At 38.1% G+C, this 18,752-nt stretch overlaps 1 long non-coding RNA gene across 1 annotated transcript; it reads right to left on the bottom strand.

Moving 5' to 3' along the window:
• Positions 1 to 3,253: 3,253 nt before the first annotated feature.
• On the bottom strand, positions 3,254 to 17,297 carry LOC115838741 (uncharacterized). Its single transcript, XR_004033749.2, has 4 exons — positions 16,411 to 17,297; positions 7,847 to 7,987; positions 5,538 to 5,857; positions 3,254 to 3,567 (listed from the first exon to the last, which is right to left on the bottom strand). It is a non-coding gene; the product is annotated as an uncharacterized lncRNA (long non-coding RNA).
• Positions 17,298 to 18,752: the final 1,455 nt, after the last annotated feature.

The raw sequence follows: 18,752 nt of genomic DNA on the forward strand, positions 1-18,752 counted from the left end.
TGTAAGTGTTGCATTAAATATAATGCAGTATATGCCCTACTCATTCTTTGACTTTTTAAAAATAAAATCCATCCAGTTCCCTCTCATACTCAGGCATATGTCTCCTGTTAAGATAATCATCTTCCCTTCTGATCTTCCAGTATTAATTACGGCTCTTTTCAATGTTGGCGCTCTCAAGGTTAATTTGAAAAAACAAAAACATGTTTGGGCTATGTAGAAAGTTTTCTTTAGAAAAAGATTATACTAAACGTTTGTCTTGGTAGGAACAAGTATTTTTTTTTGCCTGTGATTCAAAACTATCTGTGTTATTTCGTACCTGCTTTCAAGTAGCCGAGCTACATCTTACGTGATAACCAAAATGCTATATTTCTGCTCGTGACTATTTACATATTGGCAAATTTCCCTGTAATGACATCTCTTCATGTCTTAAGAGCAGGGGTGCTGCCTGGCTTGGCTTCGGGCTGTCTTTCCAAGGATGTGTGCACAGTGAACAGACTTGGAAGACGGCAGAGAGCTCTCTCTGCAGCAAAGGCAGGTCTGAGTACTGTCCAGCGTCATAAAGGTAACGTCTTCCTCTGGGCAAAGGTCAGGCAGGCTTACTGCTCATTATAAAGGATTTGGGTTCCTTTCCATTATGCAATTGACTACCTATGCAGGCAACACCTGCCTTCTTCATGGCACCTGGTGGGATTCAGGATTCAGAGAAATGGTGCAAATACAGATTCTCTGGCCACTGCTGCATCTGTGGGTAGTGAAGTCCTTTGTTTCTGACCTGGGAGTTTCATGTCTTCTTCCAGCATTCATAAATCTGTTAGGCACACTCGTTGACTTGTATTCAGATAAAGTCTTAGACGCTTCACAATTCTTGACAACCAACGTGTTAAGCATCTTTAATTTCAAACATGGTATATAATGAATGATAAAATACAGTTCACAATAGACCACTGATAGAAGTATAAACAGATTCCCCTGAAGGTATGTCTGAGGGACAGATAATTCCGGCTGGAGAACATATGGGAAGTTTTAGAAATTAGAATTCAGTGGAGCGCTTGGGGAAGGGCAGGGCTTTTTCAACCGTTGGAATAACAGGGAAGTGCATTCCTAGCAGTGGGAATAGTTTGTGTAAAGTCTAAGAGCATGTTTGCCAATGAGAGACTGGTTACAGTGGGAGTAGGGCCATCGGGAGAGAATAAGGAGAAATAAGCCTGGAAAAAAAATAAGTATCCAAATTTGAGGGGACTCTGAATTCTGTGTAATTTTTCTTTTCTTCTTCATTAGAATCATGGAGGATTTTTTTTTTTTTACAAGAAAGTTTCACACTTTGTACTTTGCATTGAAGAACTGGCTTTGGTACTGGAAAACAACAACACTTAATAAGATAATTTCTAGTCTTCCAAAACGAGGGTTGGCATTGTCTTAAATATTCTACACAAAGGGTGATTTTTTTTTCTTTACTGCTTTCAGAAAGAGAAGGCATGCACACGAGCACTGTAGATAAACTGCACAGTTCACCACCTTCGCATAGGTAAGAGAGGTAGTATCACTGGGATGATGAGAAATCAGGGCGTCTCCTCTACTTCCTGTGTAATCTATGACTCCAGGAAATGGTAGATACCTATCGAGACAGAGAAGCACAACTTCCCTTGTAACCAGCAGGACTCTGTGGCCCTACGGGGCCTTTCTGGGACAGAACCCTCCCCCATATCTGCTGTCACTCCTCTCTGAAGTACCCAGAAGTACCCAGATAATAGTATCTCATGCATATTTCTTGAGTTTTTCAGATGCTAGAAACCACAACCAAATGGCAGAAATTAACTACCTGATGGTCATGAGCGCATAGCCCCTAGACCTGGCACCTTAGGATTGATAATGTTAACCATCTTATGACCTCAACATCAACCAATCAGAGAATTGCACACGAGGTGATCACACACCCTGGGATGCCCTTCCTTCACCTGGCCTTTAAAAATGCTTTGCTGAAACACTTCGGGGAGTTTGAGCTTTTCTGGGGGTCCACGAGCCACCCATTCTCCTTGCTTGGCCCTGCTATAAACCTTTCTTTGCTCCAAACTCCGATATTTAGGGTTTTTTGGCCTCACCGTGAGTTGGGCACCCTTTAGAAGCAGATTTTCAGACCCGTGAGGCTTATTCAAGGGGACAGCTCAGTTTCTTTGCACAGCAACTTTCCTCCTTCTACAGAAAAGGTAGTCTGGCTAAATATATATATATATATATATATATATATAATTCCCAGAAATACAATCTGAAGATTGCAGCCTTCATCTCTTGAAAGACCTTAGTAATTGTCAATGATTTGAAGGCACACTCCAATGTCACATCAAGGACCATGCTTGCTAGAAACAGCTCATTTACACTCAGAGGGAAATAGTCGGAAATAAAATGTGGGAATGTAGCTTTTCAGATATATTAGCAGCTGATTCTTGATAGAATTGATGTTAAAAAGTTCTAGCATTGATGATATTTATCCCAATAGCACAATGTGGAAGCATCAAGGTCACTTCCTAAATGTTCTTTCACTATGTTGTTTTCCAGAAGTATAAATATGACAGAGTGTCTAGGAGCTGCCTAACAGTGGTTTTATCATAAATTCTGAATGATGAATGACTTTCAGACAGTCCTAAGCATCCCACAGTGAGCTCTAATAATACCAAAGGAGATTTTTATGATGAATACAAATGACCCCTAAAACCCATAATACATCATGGAGAGTAATATCACAACAAGAAGGGAGAAGAAAATGAACCTCTAAATAAGCATATGCTTTTATGTACTTTGATTGAATTTTTATTCTTTCACTCCCTCAATCCAACAATAAACATTATTATGGAAAATAAGAAAAATATCTTAAATATCTCTGAAAATTTGATCTGTAAGAAAAACTAACATTGCATTTCTATTATAAGACATTTGCATTATAATTTTTACTTATTAGCTAAGTTTAGTATGAAGATCATGCTTTACACATGCTCCCTTCTGAAAAGATTTTTACATGTATTCTCACTTAAACTTTAAAATAACTCTAAGGAAATATTCCCATTTTATAGACAAAGGGACCGAGGCATTAAAATGACACTTTGGCTAGCTCACGGGCTTAGTGAATGATAAAACCAGGAGTAGGAACTTTGGTTGTTTGAAAATTGTACATTAGCCTTACCAACTACCTAAGAGTCACATAAATTAATTTTAAGGCTACCATTCTAGTAAATCTTATTGTGTAAAAAATGATTCCCGAACTTAGAGGCGTTTCATTTTATTTTGTCATGACTTTGTGTGTCAGGGGTCTGGGCAGGGCTGGGCTAGGCTTATCTCACCTGGGACTCTGATGCAGTCATGGTCTGGAGGTCAGCCAGGGCGGCAGTCCTCTGGGGGCTCAGCTGGCCAAGATGTCCCAGAGGGTAACTCACGTAGCTGCGCTGGAGACTGGCTGTTGGCTGGGAATGGAGCTGGGGCTCTGTCTCTGGATGCTCCCAAAGATGCCCCTCCAATGTGTGTTGTCTCAGTGTAGCAGGACCTCTTCCATGATCTGACTTCCCTCAAAAAGAGGACCTGGAAAAAGAATGAGGCAGAAGGCGCAACCTTTCATGATGTGGCTCAGGAAATCATGGCGCCTCCTCTACTGTACTCTATTCGTTAAAGCAGTCGCAAGCTCTTTCCAATGTCAGGAGTGTTAAATAATTTGTGGCCTTTTATTTTTAACCACTACTGTCTCTAAGGTCACTTTTCCCCTCTGATTTCATTAAAGAGAAATTTTTTTTAATTTTTATTGAAATATAGTTGACGTACAACCCTCTGATTTAATTTGAGCTAAATCTCTCTCACGTAAGTTTATGATAAATTTTCTAATAAAAACAAAAAAACCCACTAATCCAATTCATTCCTTTAGAGGTAAGATAAATTCTAGGTGATTTTTATCAACTAATTTTAAGGTAAGAGACCTGCTTAATTTGCTTTTACGTTCAATGTTTTATGTTCTTAATTTTGATTAAGAGGAGGACATTCTAAAATCAGTCAGGTCTACAAAGACTAACTACAGAAGAAAGTGATAATTTCAAAAAGAAGAAGAAAACAGATCACAAAGCTTTTGCTCTCAGTAACTCCTATTGCTCTGTGGTCAGCTCAGGGCTTTTTTGTGAGGGAAACATGACCTCTGCATAAACGACAAAAAGAATAATGGAGTAAACATCTGTGAAGTTTATATAATCGTTATCAGTTTTTTCTTGATGACAGTTCAGTGCCTTTTTCTAAAACCGAGTAGAAAGAAAGTAGCTCACCTAGTTGGATTTAAAGCATTCCCTCTAACTAATGGTGCTATGCAGTGAATGATAATATTGCCTATCTCAGGATGCTCTGTAGCTGGTTCAACATCTTTCAGACAATGGTACCCACACACGACAGGCCACTCCATGTATCAATTATTTCTTCAACTCAGTTGAATGCTTAGAAATGATAGGTGGGAAAAGCCATTGCGATTACATTTAAGATAATAATTTTATCCTATGCAACAGTTTACATCTATGTTCTGTGTCAAAGTTTTGAAACGTTTTTGATCAGATTTTGGTAATATGATCCTCACAACAACCTTGGAAGGTAGACAGAATCACCATTTGCAGTCACATTTTAATGCTAACTATATAAGGTTGGTTAATTTGCACACAAACTCCTAAAGGTAGATGAAGAGAGGACTAGAACTGGGGCCTGATTCCCCCAGTACTCTTTCCATCAAATTACTAACAGAGGAGGAGCCACCATGACAATGGGGAAGGGGAGTCTGCTGGGTTTGTTATTTGGCCAGAATAGGTCTGAGCTATTTCAAAAGCCCAGGTTATTTGGAAAACCCAAGGTATTTCAGGAAAGAAAACATGTAGTGGTTAAAAAAAAGGGGGGGAGGGGAGCATCAGTCTAAGAATTGAAGAACATGCAAATCATATCTTTTCTGTTATTCTCAAGTTTAGAAGATAATTTGCTGCATTAACATTCATGGGCTTTGAGAAAGAAATGGAACCGTCAACAAGATGTGACTGCAAATATGTGAAATCATGCAAGTGAAAGATAATATGAAAATATAGTTATCGTTGTGGTAGTTAGTACCCTTGGGAGATATTCTGTTGCTTTTTAATGTTGTTAATATATGGCATTTTCAACTTAAAAATAAATCTGATTGATTCCTCAAAGTCTAGCTTTTGAGGAAAATGATGATGTGGAAAAGCTGGGAAGGTATAAGACATGCACTGCTTCCTAAATAACTATGTGATTTTTGCTCTACTTGATAATTTTGGTGATCTTTTACAAGCAGGTGGTGGAAAAGCGGATTGTATGTGGCTCTAAAGTTGTTTCTACTCAAATGAGGATATGTCTGAATCCACAAACCCCTGTGTGCTAAGTAGTGTTGTTTACTTGAAGACAAAATTAGTCTCTGAGCCCCACTCTGACAGTCTGGTGGCAAATTCCATTTCAATAACTATGGGTGTCCTTCTGTTCCAAGGTCCTCAAAGTTCCTTGGGTGTGTGGAGACTCACCCAGAACTGACCACACGGGGATGCTCCACCGATTCCGGATGCCTCAAACACGTTCATGTTCCAGCCCCACGTGGTCCCCAAGGGTCAGCTTCCATGCTTCGGAGCCACTCAGCGCCTTTGACAAGGTTGTGGACTCTGCGATTACAGTCGGGTATCTCTGCAGCTCTTTCCTTCGTGCTCAGAGGCGCTGGTCTCCTGCCCTGGTATAAATTTCTCCAGGGGCTCAGGATTCTTGAAAACAAAGGCCAGGCTTTAAAATCTTGCTTCTGCCACTTTGTTTGGGAAAGTTATTTAACTTCTACAAGCTTCAGTTTCCTCATCTGGAAAATGGGGATAATAAAACTGGGTTACTGTGAGGATTAAAGGAGTTAACATGTTAAAAATATTTAGAATGGTCCCCGGTACATGGTAAGTGCTAACTATTGATATTATCATCATCCAAATAAGATAGTTCCTGGAGTTCGAAGGTCGTGAAGCAGATCCGTAAGTTTTGAAATCTCTCTATGTAGAATGTGTTTATACATAATATTTTCAATACCTAAATGTACACTTTGTTCAATTAAGCTTAGAAGAATAAATAGAAAGAAACAGCAGTTTTTAAAGCAGCTCTGCACTCATGCATGATTTGGGGAGAATCAGAATAGAAGTAACATTTGTAATGTCCTCCTTACTGCTGGTTAAGATGGTAGCAATGGATCTAGGGATATGTTTCCAGCCTATATTTAAATGGACAGGAAATAATAAGACAGCAAACAGGTGGCTATTAACCCCTCTTGCCCAGTGAGGTAAGTATCTGATACTGAGTAACAGAAAAGTATTTTAGAGAAAAAAAAATTTTTTTCTGAGGAAATCCAATCTTCTGTGCAACAAGATAATTCCTCCTCAAGCCAAGGCTCTATCTAAAACACCTCCTCATCCCAGGAGCAGTAGAGTCACAGAGGTCCTTGTTAGAAAGTCAATCACAGCAAATGTTGTGCAAAAAGGAATCAGATCCTGTGTTTTAACATTAGAGGAAAAAAATTAGAAAACTAGGACTCTGTCCTAAACTAATGCAGCAAAGGCAAAATAGAATACTGCTTTTGTTTTTCGTTGAAGTAAAAAAACATTTAATAGAACTAATGAACTAACACTAATGACATTTTGAAATCCCGCTTGTTAAAGTTCATTGTGTTTTGTCTTTAACATACAAATCACAAAAAATTCTACTCAGTATATAAGTAAATAGGATCATTGATCAAGTTTTACCAGTTAGATCTTGAGTTACAGTATCAAAACAGATCCATGTCTAAAAACTGTTGACCCTTTAATCACATTCAGTTCTCCAGGAGGATCTAGTGTATTTTTTTTCATTTCATTTTTACCCCAACTATAGAATTTATAATGAGAATGAAGGAAAAAAATGTATTAAACAATATTTTGGGAACTCTTATTTCCTTAGCATTCTATTTTCCCAAACTTCTTGGCTCCCCTGCAGACACCAAGTACAGTCGACTTTTTCTCTTGCACTGTGCTTCACATCTCTTTATTTTTATTACCAGAATAGCCACTCTAGCCTAGACCTTTACCATCAACCTCATGACCAAATTATTGCAAATGCTCTCATTCTTTTCCCATCTCACTCTGTACAGTATATTGCTCATAGACTATACTTTATAAAACTCATCTCTACTAAAACTCTTCAGTACTTTTCTGTAGGGTTAGATTTAGTTCCTTGAATGACTGGGTCTCATCTCACGTCGTTTCATATTCAAGATCTTACGTCAATCTGCCTTCCACTATATAATTTCTTCCTGTCCTCAAATTATGGCCTCCATCAAATCAAGTGGGCTTCCTTCCAGCCCTCTGAATATGTGCCGTGGAGACTCCATCTCTGTGCCTTTACTTGAGTGGTTTTCCCATGCCTAGAACAACTACCTTACTAAAGTCACATTTCTTTGTGTCTCACTAGCATCCTAACTGGTGTGTGAAAATTATTTGCAAAATTCCAACTCAGAGCAATGTCTTCTTTTTCTGAATTCCTACAGCATTTCTGGTAACGGTCTGTGTTCATATTAAACAATTCTTTACATTGATTTCTAATTGTTTCATTAAAATAAAATATTCTGTATATTGTGAGAGATGAGTAATTACTCCCAGGATGTATCTATACAGTGAAAATGCAAAGATGATTAGTTCAGATATCTGATGAATTTTAATATTCCTCTACATCCAATTCAGACCTTTCAGAACAAATTGTCCAAGTAGATCAGAGGAGTGGCTGGAGAGGAAAGGAGAAACAAACTGAAAAGCACGTCCTCAAGTCCACCTACCTGTACTTAAGCAAATCTCTGCAGGCAGCTGTGGGTGTAGTTTCGGTGCACCTTTGTCTCTCAGAGGTCTTCTGCTGCTGCTTCCGTCTCTGCTTTCCCCATTTTCAACAATCATGAATGCTCATCAAAGGTACTTTTGCTCTGATAGCAGCAAAAATAGTTCAGTTATAAAAATCAAGCTTTAAGTTGGTTATGGTCTATGGTCTTAAACTTAGGAATACCTGAATAGTTTTTCATTACAGAGTTTTACATATTTATCTCAGAATGACATGATAGGCTTTTTTTATTTTTTTAATCTGAGATTGATTGAGAGAATCAGAAGCGCATGCAATCATCTCTCAGGGTTGCAGGGGGAATAGGATAGTGAGGGTGACCTCCAGATGACAAGGAAGAACACAGGTATTTTTGACGTAGCTTACCTTCTAGTTATTGCTTCAGTGTTAGTTAAGGAAGGGAACTTTGAAATAAAGTTATGTAGTAGAACGAATTGTGGAATCACAAATGATTAAAATTACAATAATTGTAAAATCTGAAGGATGTGATTTCCCTACCAGATACAAATGTATCAGACAACCAGAGGAGACACAGGGAACAGTAGCCATTTGAATGAAGGAATTTCAGTGGCACAAAGAAGGTGCCCTGCCACTGAAGAGGCTGATGGTCCATTCTGGTTAATAGACTGAAGAATCAAATCCAAGACTTCTGAATGGTATTTCTTAAGACAACATTTAATAAATGCAACCCAAATAAATGCAACCAAAAGTTTTAATGCATGAATGGCAAGCGTATTCAGGAAAAATATGTGCTTGCTGTACTAATTAAGGAAAGATGAACTTTGCCTGAAACAAGGTTCAAATTAGCTTCCGATAAAATCAATTAAATACAGGGAAATTATTCTTGAATTAAAAATTCCAGGGCTTCCCTGGTGGCGCAGTGGTTAAGAATCCGCCTGCCAATGCAGGGGACACGGGTTCGAGCCCTGGTCCGGGAAGATCCCACATGCCGCAGAGCAACTAAGCCTGTGTGCCACAACTACTGAGCCTGCGCTCTAGAGCCCACGAGCCACAACTACTGAAGCCCGTGAGCCTAGAGCCCGTGCTCCGCAACAAGGGAAGCCACTGCAATGAAAAGCCCGAGCACCGCAACGAAGAGTAGCCCGGCTCACAGCAACTATAGAAAGCCCGCGCACAGCAACAAAGGGACAACACAGCCAAAAATAGATAAATAAATTTTTTTAAAAATTCCAGAAAGCCAACTTTTAAAAAAAATGTGAGATGTAAGATTTTTAGCTTCCAAGGCTCAGTTGAGAGTAATGAAGGAATTTTATAGAGTATTTTATAGAGTATTTAAGGAAAATAGGAAGGGCTAAATTGTTTATTACATTGGCCAATTGAACTGTGGGAGGAAATAGAAAAGCCCTACTGGGCTGTGTAAATTCTTCAACACCTGTGTTAAAAGCCCTAATGAAAACACATTAGCAAGTGAAAGGAAAGCCTGCCTAAAATTTGAATGTCAGATGCTTGGAAGATGAAAGAGGATAGAGAGCATGCAGATTACAAAATCACTAGGAAGGCTACCAAGAGACGGGAGGAGGAATAGCATTGCGGGGTGAGGTGGGGGGGGAGCAGAAGGCATCACGGCATTGAAATCTTACTGTGGAAAGTATGTACTTGGTGTTAGGCCACCTACTATTTTTTTTAAATGGCAGTGGAACATATGACAGAAAGTTGACAAGGATAAATCATTCTAAGCTAGGAGTATGAGTACTAACAGGGAGAAATGCAAATTTTAAAACACAGTGATTGTAATGTAAGACTACCCTACTACTCTATTGGTGAAATTTCTCCATTGGGCAAGAATAATTTAGGGAAGGAGAAATGGCTGCAGCCTTGAATCTGAGCAGTGAACAGAAGTCCTCGCTGGAAGTATTTGTGAATTAAGCCACGATATAATAGGAATCAACGTCTTCTTGGAGAGCAAACACTTGAAAAAAATCTATCACTTGGTTACTCAGCTTTAGGAAACAAACCATGATAAAATACAGGTACTGTAAGGCAGAATCAATAATGAGCAGGAAATCTGTACACTGTTTAAAAACACTCTGGAGCAAACCCAGGAAAAGTGTCAGCTATGCATCAGAAAGAACCACCTCCCATCCTTCTTCCTCCTACCCCTTTGCCTAACTCTGACTCTTTTTCTCCCACCAGTTACTGCCCCTCTTTCCCAACTTCTTACACACAGAAACTCACAGATAGCACAGTTACCTGGCAAATAATAAGCCAGTATTATCAAAAATATATCTTTTCAAAGATGGTTATTTTTCCAAATGAGAACCAAAATCCCATATATTGTGGCAGATTAGGAACAAACTAGAAATCTCGAAGGCCAGAAATAATTCAAGGTGTACTAATATTATCCCAGTCTCTCAGGATGAACATATTGGAGTTCTTTTTCATTCTTTTTCTACTTCATTCCCTATATCTCCCTTTTTAACCTAATTGTCCCAAATCAAGATTGTAATAAGTACAACTTCTGGAGTACTTCCTATAAATCTGTATGAATATATTTCCTCTAATGCTCAAAACAATGGGTAAGGTAGACATTACAGCTCTCTTCCTGGAAGTAAAAGAATTAAGGCCCAAAGACCTACAGTGTTTGCCCAAGGCCGTTTAGTGGGCAAATGCCAAGAGCTGTGTCTTAACCAAAATTCCTTTCATTAACTTGAGTTCCTTTTCTTATAACCCATCCCCGTCCCCCCCAGCAAGGCTTCATCACCTCTTAATTACTGCAAGAGCTTTGTGACTTTTAGATGCGTATCCCTTTTTCAACCCATCCTTCACAGTAGTTCCCAAGCAAAGCTTTCATATCAGTAATAATTTGTGACATCTGTTTGATCTGTACTTTCAGAAGAATACAGCCAATGGGAAAAGGATCCGAAGGAGGGCAATTAGAGACATCAAGAAGAAGTAGAGACAACAGTGTAGTAACAGACTGACTGAATTACGACTCTGAAAAGTCAAAGCTTAGACGAGATATGACAGATGCCAATAATATAAGAAGAAAGGAAGGGAGTGAACACAGATAAGGCAGCAATTCAGAAAAATGCCATGAAGCTCAAAGGAGTGATGAGTGGAGAACTTTTAAAGGTCTAAAAGGAAAAGCAGCTTAATTGGATGAATAATAAACTTCTGAAAATTCTACTCTGTGAGATGCTAAGTATAAAAAACATGAATGCCTTCAAGATGGCTTTGGATAAATCTACAGATAATAGTCCTGTAAAGAATCATGAAGGGAAGCTTCTGTAATTTGGAAGACATTTTAATTCTTTCGAGGTTAACATCATCTATATTAGTTAATAACTTCCTTTTTTAAAGGACACTCTGTGGCTATGGTTAGAGACAGAATCATAGGCAGAGCAGTTAAGAATCTCTTGATTCCACCTATGACTCTGCCACCTACTATCTTGGTCAATTCACCTGTTCTAAGCTTGAGGTTGATATCTGCAAACTGGGGGAAATGATAATTCCTACCTCAGAGTATGATTGTGAAAATGAAAAAGATATCTATATCTATGTCTATATCTATATATCTCCATGCCTAGGACATGGTAAATATTGAAAAATAGTTAGAGATCTATGAACCTTCCCAATAATTTTGAAATAACGATGAGAACCAGGGAGCAGGAAAGGAAGGGGAAGGGAGGGGAAAAAGGGATTGTAAAAATGGAAATAAGCCGGGATATTTCAAATAAATATGTAGTGTAAGGAAAGCCAAACAAACTAAACATCAAAATTTCTCAGTTAACAGGAAAAGTGGAGATGAAAAATTAGTAGAAATGATTGAAACAGGCAGTAACCAAATAATCTGACAAGTTAATGAATCCATTAGGTAACCCTCTGCAAGGAAGAAAAGACAAGATACAAAATTGTATGCAGATGTAACTTTTTTTCCCCCAAGATAGTCCCCAAATGGTACTAGCGCTGTCACAGATAAAAGTGAAGGGAGCTCACATGCACACTGCTTTGAAGTCCCATCTCAGTGGTCCAGCAGGAAAAGAGAGGACCTCAATTCAAGGTAAATGTGGCCCATGAAGGGAGCATCATGATTGGATTTGTTTAATGTTACTTCCCCATTTCATAGAAATTTGATGTACTGATAGTTTAAATAATTCATTTGAAACAATAATTTAAAAGAGAGTGAAAATAATGATAATAAAAGAAAATTGAATATTGTTAAGCCAGTGAAACCTCAGGCCTGACCTTTTGCTATTTGTCCACAAGCATACAGAGAGTTAATTTAGCAAGTTTTAATGGGAACGTTAACTGCTTCGCGGTCAATCAGGCTGTGAAGCTGTTCCCGTGGCAGCTCTGAAATGCGATGGTGGAAGACCAGCAAAGCTTGAGATGTTTATTTCTAGCCGTTTCCTGTGCCTGCCTGAAATTCCTCTTCATCAATCTCTTGATAGACTCTTAAAAAAAGCATTATCCTCTTCTTCTGACCTGGAGGAATTCTCTCCTTCTCTTTCAGACTCTGAGTATCAGTCACTCTTTGGTGTTATATCAGACAATTTGATAACCGTTCAGAGCTACAGTCCATATGAAGGGAGAAAAATAATTTTTTCCCTCCGATTCCCATCTAATAAAGTGTTCAAATGACATTTTCTAAATAATTTTATCAACCAGGCTAGAGGGCTAGTGTCCTGTGGCCCACAAGCTGGATTCATGGATTTTTGCCATTAGCTCCCTTGGTGTCACTGGTCATCTGAGACTCTCTTGGCCTTTTTTATTTTTTTAAGGAAGGAGAAAATAGTGTGCTCAGATGTGGGAGGGTTAGCGTAAAAAACGATGTTATCTTTAAAAGGGTTTTATATTTTTGCATAGGAGAAGATGTCATAAGCAGAAAATTTATTTTTATAATACTGTTAACCTTTGATTTATGACCTAATATTTATCAGGAAATTCTGTCACTTATAGAGAGCTATCATGTAATTTATATCAACAAGCTCAACTCTTCATCCACTGATGCCAGAGTAGTCTATCCAGTGAAATTCAAAATCGAGTAAAGTGTTAGTATATGAAGGAATTTAATAAATTGCAACATGATTTCCTTTATTTGCTTATTAGAAAATACAAAACAAAACAAAACAAAACTGTGGATTCTGTCCCAAGAACAAGTTCATGTAGTAATCAATAATCATCTGAAAACCCAAAGGAAAGAATAGAATACATTCTCACTAAACCAAATGGCTTCAAGATAAAGTGCTGTGATGAACGAAGAAGAAAACATTTAAAAATGTATCCACTGTTAGATGTGTTTTACAATCGTCCTTGTGCTTCTCTGGGTATAGTACAGAGAGGGGAATGTACCCTTCTTTGTGATTCAGAAACTTTTATTCTGAGAGAACAGCCTTTTGACCATCATTCCCTGTCATGGGAGTAATTACAAGAGAATGAGTTAAATCGATACTTACTCTAAACTAGTCCCCTGACTTTTTTTTAAAGAAAAAAGTGGAGGTAAGCTTTTTATTTTGATATTTGTCTTTTAATAAAAAGCAATGAAATACAGTAAAAAAAAAATCACCAATTAATTGCACAAGCTAGGTGATGAGTTCATTAATGTTTTATTTTTATCACCTTCTTTACTTAAAGTCTGAAAAGGTTTTTTAAAGAATATAAGATTTGAATGAGTTGGAAGAGTGATTGGTAAGTGTTCTTGGCACATCAAAGAATGCGGGAAAAGTCAGAATAATAAAGGAGAAAAGAAGAAACATAGACTTGAAAACAGGTTCAAATACCACTGAGACCAGACTGAAGTTTCTCAACTCTGCTGACAGTAGAAACACCTGGGAAGCTTTTAAAACATAGTGATGCCTGAGCCCCACTCTCAATGGTTCTGACTTAATTGGTCTGACTTTGGACCTGGGCATAGGTATTTTTAAAAGCTTTCCCTTCTTTTAATATGCAGCCAGCGTCGGGCATGCCCTGTATTAGGCCAGCACTTCAGGTGTGGTGCATGGGCCCTGAGGGTTCCTGAGACATTCCCACGTGGTCCATGAAGTCATAACACTTTTCATAATAATATTCAGGCATCATTTGCCTTTTCCACTGTGTTGACACTGGCAATGATGGTGTAAAAGCAATGATGGTGTAAAAGCAACGATGGATAAAACGGCTGCCACACTAGCATGAATCAAGACAGTGGCACCAAACTATGCTAGCTGTCAACCTGTTTTTCACAATCACAAGCTTGAGGTTAAAAAAAAAAGCCAGTTTCTCTTAAGAATGTCCTGCTGAGGCAGAAAATAGTATTAATTTATATTAAATGTCAACCCTTGAAAACGTTTTTTTAATGTTCTGTGTGACAAAATGGGGATTACACATAAAGTATGTCAGCTCTGTAGTGAAGTATGATGTTGTCATGAGGAAAACATTGTGATTGTTTGAATTGTAAGCTAAAATTAGCCAGTGTTTTTGTAAAAGATGTTTTATTTGAACAAATGATTAATAGGTAAGCTATAGTTATACAGATTTGGGTATTTGGCAGACATTATATTGAAAATGAATAAAGCAAGTCTGGTACATCAAAGGAAAACAACCATCAGTAGGTGTCATCAGTGATAAAATTTGAATTTTTACGTGAAAATTACATTTTGGAATACTTACCTTCACAACAGTGACATTTAACAGCATCTCACAAGTACCTGACTTTTCTTATGAGATCGGTAGTTATAATAATAAATATTACTTTTTGGTATTGTATAATGAAATCATAAATATTTGTAAGAGCTGCATAAATCAGTTACTCAATATTTTCCAGATGACCAATGCATGATGTTGCAATAGCACACATAGGTAAAAGATGCTTTCAAGTACAAGATAAGCCAATGGATTTCAATGTAATAGAGTAAAAGAAGTTCATTGATATGGTATCAATTTCTATGTTGCACATAGCGTTTAAGAAATTATCACTTGTCAAGATTTGGTGTTGTATCAAAGAAGAAAATCCCAAATTAGCTGATGAGACAATTAAAATACTCTTCCCCTCCCTTTTCCAAGGACACAGCTGTGGAGGCCACAGTTTCTTCTGGAACTTCAATTAAAAGAACACATTGCAACATGGAATTCAGAGAGAGAAACAAGAATCCAGCACTCTTTCTCTAAGCCAGCCATTAAAGAGCTTTGCAAAAATGTAAAGTGATACATCACTCTTCTCACTAAATGTGTGTTTGTTTTGAAAAATCTAGTTATTTTTCACAAAATATTTTATGTTAACATGTAATGGGTTTATTATTTTTTACTTAATAAATAGATGTTTATAATGTCTCCATTTTAAGTTTTAATACGGTGAATATTGATAGATGTAACATGCACCTACATCGTGGTTCTCAGAAATTTTTAACCGTGTGTAAGTGGTCCTGAGAACAAAATATTTGAGAACTACTGCCCTAAACCAGAGGCAGGTAACAAAGCCCGGTCAGACGACTGCTCTGACCGATACTAAAATCCCAGAGAAGCCAGGAGAGTGTTGAGGAACCATGTGACATTGTCAAGGGAAAGTGACAGACCAGAGAGATGGCTTTCATGGTAGAGAAAATGACAGCGATTCAGGCACGAGAAGACTGAGACCTGAACCCGAGCTTTGATTCGGATCTGTGGAAAGGAAGATGCAAACATTCTGACTGCTCTAGAAGAAATTATTCTGATTTTTAAGGCAAGGAGTCAGAATTCACTCTAAGAGTTTGTCTTGGGGTGACTGCTACTGATACATACACCCCATGGTTGTTTAAGGGGTTGGGAGGCCTGGAGGAAGAGCATTAGAAATTAAGTCCTGCTTTGCTCTGGTGAGGTTCTTCCTGCCCCCAAATTCTTTGTGATAATTTAAGATAGCCTGTCTCATTTTTAGGATTTTACTCTCTGTATGAGGCTCGCTGAATACATCCATTCAGTTCTATTTATTGTGTCGGTCTTGAATGTGTTATATGATGTATGTTCACGGGTTAGACATCTCTGGGAGCGGCAAAGAGAAACTGGCCATGGAGCTCTTGAGTGGAGTTTGAGGCCCCTCAGCCTGGGGTCTCAGAGCACCACACCATGCTCCAGGAAGGGCAAAGACTTCGGGAGGTGAGCTCAAGATTACCGAGAATAAGACAAGTTTCGACCTTTGGGATACGATCGGTTTTGCAGAAGGCTGAGTGTTCCTTTACTCTGGGATTCTTCACTGGGTTTGATACAATACATTTTCAAGAGCTGACTGGCTTGCTGCTTGTTTAACCCTGCTTCCTATGAAGTGCTCCTTGAAAATCAAATTGCCATGTTACACTTGCATTGTGTGTTATGCCTTGGAGTGTTGTCCTTTGAAATAGATTGGTCAGGGCTGCTATTCACAGCAGAGCAAAAAGCAACCAGCTTGATATTGACACTGAAACTGTGCTCTCCTGGAGAGAATGCCAAAGTAAGTTATCAGAGACTACTCTTGAAAAATAAAAGAGCTGAGTAGGAAACACACACACACACACAGCCCTCTCTCCTTGACTAAACAGGTCTTCATTCAGCGGGAGTACTCACATTCTCAGGCACAGCTGAAGAGTTCTCCTTCTCAGAACGTTCTCTTCTCAGAACGAAGGCAACATCTCCCTGACTTCTCATTTATAGCTTTGCTTCCGACCCTTCTGTGCTAGTCATATTCATGCATCATCGTCACCTGGCATTGGATGTGTGGAGGCTGCCTTTATGGCCTCTAGGAAAAGGACATTCACTCCAGTTCCTGAGGGACAGATATACAAAGTCAGCTTTCAAGAAATTTGCTAACTGACATGGACTTCTTCATTCTGTAACCCCATTTGGGGGAAAATAATTTCAAACTGGCCTCAGATATTGGAAATATATCGAGTTCCAAGAGGTCAATATTGTCCATCAAATATTTTTCTGAGAAAGGCGACGCTGAAGGCACTATCATGGACCCAAAAAGCTACCAACACTTTAACTTCGTAACATAGCCGGACGTTTAATAAATTTATTACCAGTGGTCTTGAATACCTGAATTAATAGCATTATGGTGACATAATAAAATTTTATGAAACGACCTGATCAAAATAAAGGTTTCTTTTCCAACTTATTCCTTATAAGAGATTTTCTGATCATCAATTAAGACTTTGGAGTTGGTCTCGGGACATGAATCCACCACCTTCTCAGGTTGCCGGCTTCTCTGATTAAAGCACCTTTCCTTTCTACTGACACTTGCTTCTCGAATTATTGGCTTTTGAGTGGCCAGTAGCCAAACCTGAGTTCGGTAACATTTTGATGATATTTGTGTGGAGAAGGGAAGGAGAAGAATCTATCCTTCTCAACGATAAGTGCTTTGGTTTTCTTTAGTCTAAAACATCTTCATTCCTTTAAATATTTTACTTGAGATAGTTCAAGGTTTCAGTTAATAGAAATGTCTCAAGCATTGCGCTGTTGTCATAAATCACTTAAATGGCCAGGTTATATTTTACAGCTCCGGTCGCTTGAATATTTATTGTAAAGCACCAAGTGCAATAATTTCCATTTTTATAATTAACGAAAACATCTGGAAAAATAATTCTAGTTGGTAAGGCCAGAGTGAATGCAGCGTATTCTCAAAATGTTGTCAAAGTTCTTAAGTATCATGCCCTGTCGTGAACACATTTTAATTAGAAGAGCAAAGGGAGCGTACTTACTAGAAGCGGAGTCACCGACACTTTAACGTTGTGATGAGCCACCAGTAACAAGATGCTGCTTGGCCATCTTACGAATGCCCTTCTTTTCAATGCACAACTCTCTTTTTTGGTGCATTTTTCTATAATTTTCGAAACACTTCCTCAGTCTTAACTCATTAAATACTTCCTCCATGAGAGCAATTAAGCCTGAATTTGGGTCTCCCAGTATAATTCTGATGACAGTATTTAACAATTATACTGGTCTCCCCAAATCTCTCCTAATCTCCAGCTACCCAGTACTCATATCATAACCTTAGATGTAAGAGAGTCATCCAAGTAGTTCTCAGCCATGGTGCTCAAATAACTCACTTTGGAAATGCCCCATTTTCACATTCTTTATATACACATTATTCTTGAACTTGTTTTCTCATCTGTGGAGTGATCATAATAAAATCTATTTGTATATTATATCAAATACCATATTGTATACCTCAAATATGTAAAATTTTTATTTGTCAATTATACCTCAATAAAGCTCAGGGGAAATCGTAAAAAAAAAAAATCACAATTATACTTGTCTCAGACCTAACCTATCTACATCTTTTATTCTTTAGTTTGACTCTGTTATCTTCCTGAACTTTTATGTCTATTCATTCTTCATTCTTTAAAGAATGCAGTCTACTATCTTGTTATACTAGACAGCAGTTTGGCTGTGCTCTTTTTCCTCCAAAATTTCTCCTTGCTCCCAAGGCCCCAGGTAGTTAAGTTATCCTTGACCTGAACCTACCATCTTCCCCTCTGCCTTTTCACCTGTCATGCACCCTTGAACATTTCTAATACATGCCCTTACCAGAGCCTTGCCTATGCTGAGATTCTTATTTATATCTTAATCATTTTCTATATCAAATACTACCTCTACCTCATTTACAGCCCTCTTAAATCTTTAATCTGTGAGTTTCAGAAGATCTAGGATTCTGCTGCTACACCGTTAGCTCTGCATTTTTCAAAGCTCTACATTCTCGACCTTTTCCTATAATCATTAAAGATTATACCTCAAGGCTTTTTCATCCTTTTTTTTTTTTAAAAAACTCTGTTACCAGCTCACTTGTTTTATTCTTGATATCTTTTAAACTTTCTTATACTCTACTCTTGAAATGGTCCCATAAAAAAAAAAATCGCAATACAATGTACGTAATCTCCATTGTGTTTCTGTGAAGTTTACTCTCACAG

Source organism: Globicephala melas, chromosome 21 (assembly GCF_963455315.2).
Source record: "Globicephala melas chromosome 21, mGloMel1.2, whole genome shotgun sequence".
In the NCBI taxonomy this organism is placed as follows: domain Eukaryota; kingdom Metazoa; phylum Chordata; class Mammalia; order Artiodactyla; family Delphinidae; genus Globicephala; species Globicephala melas.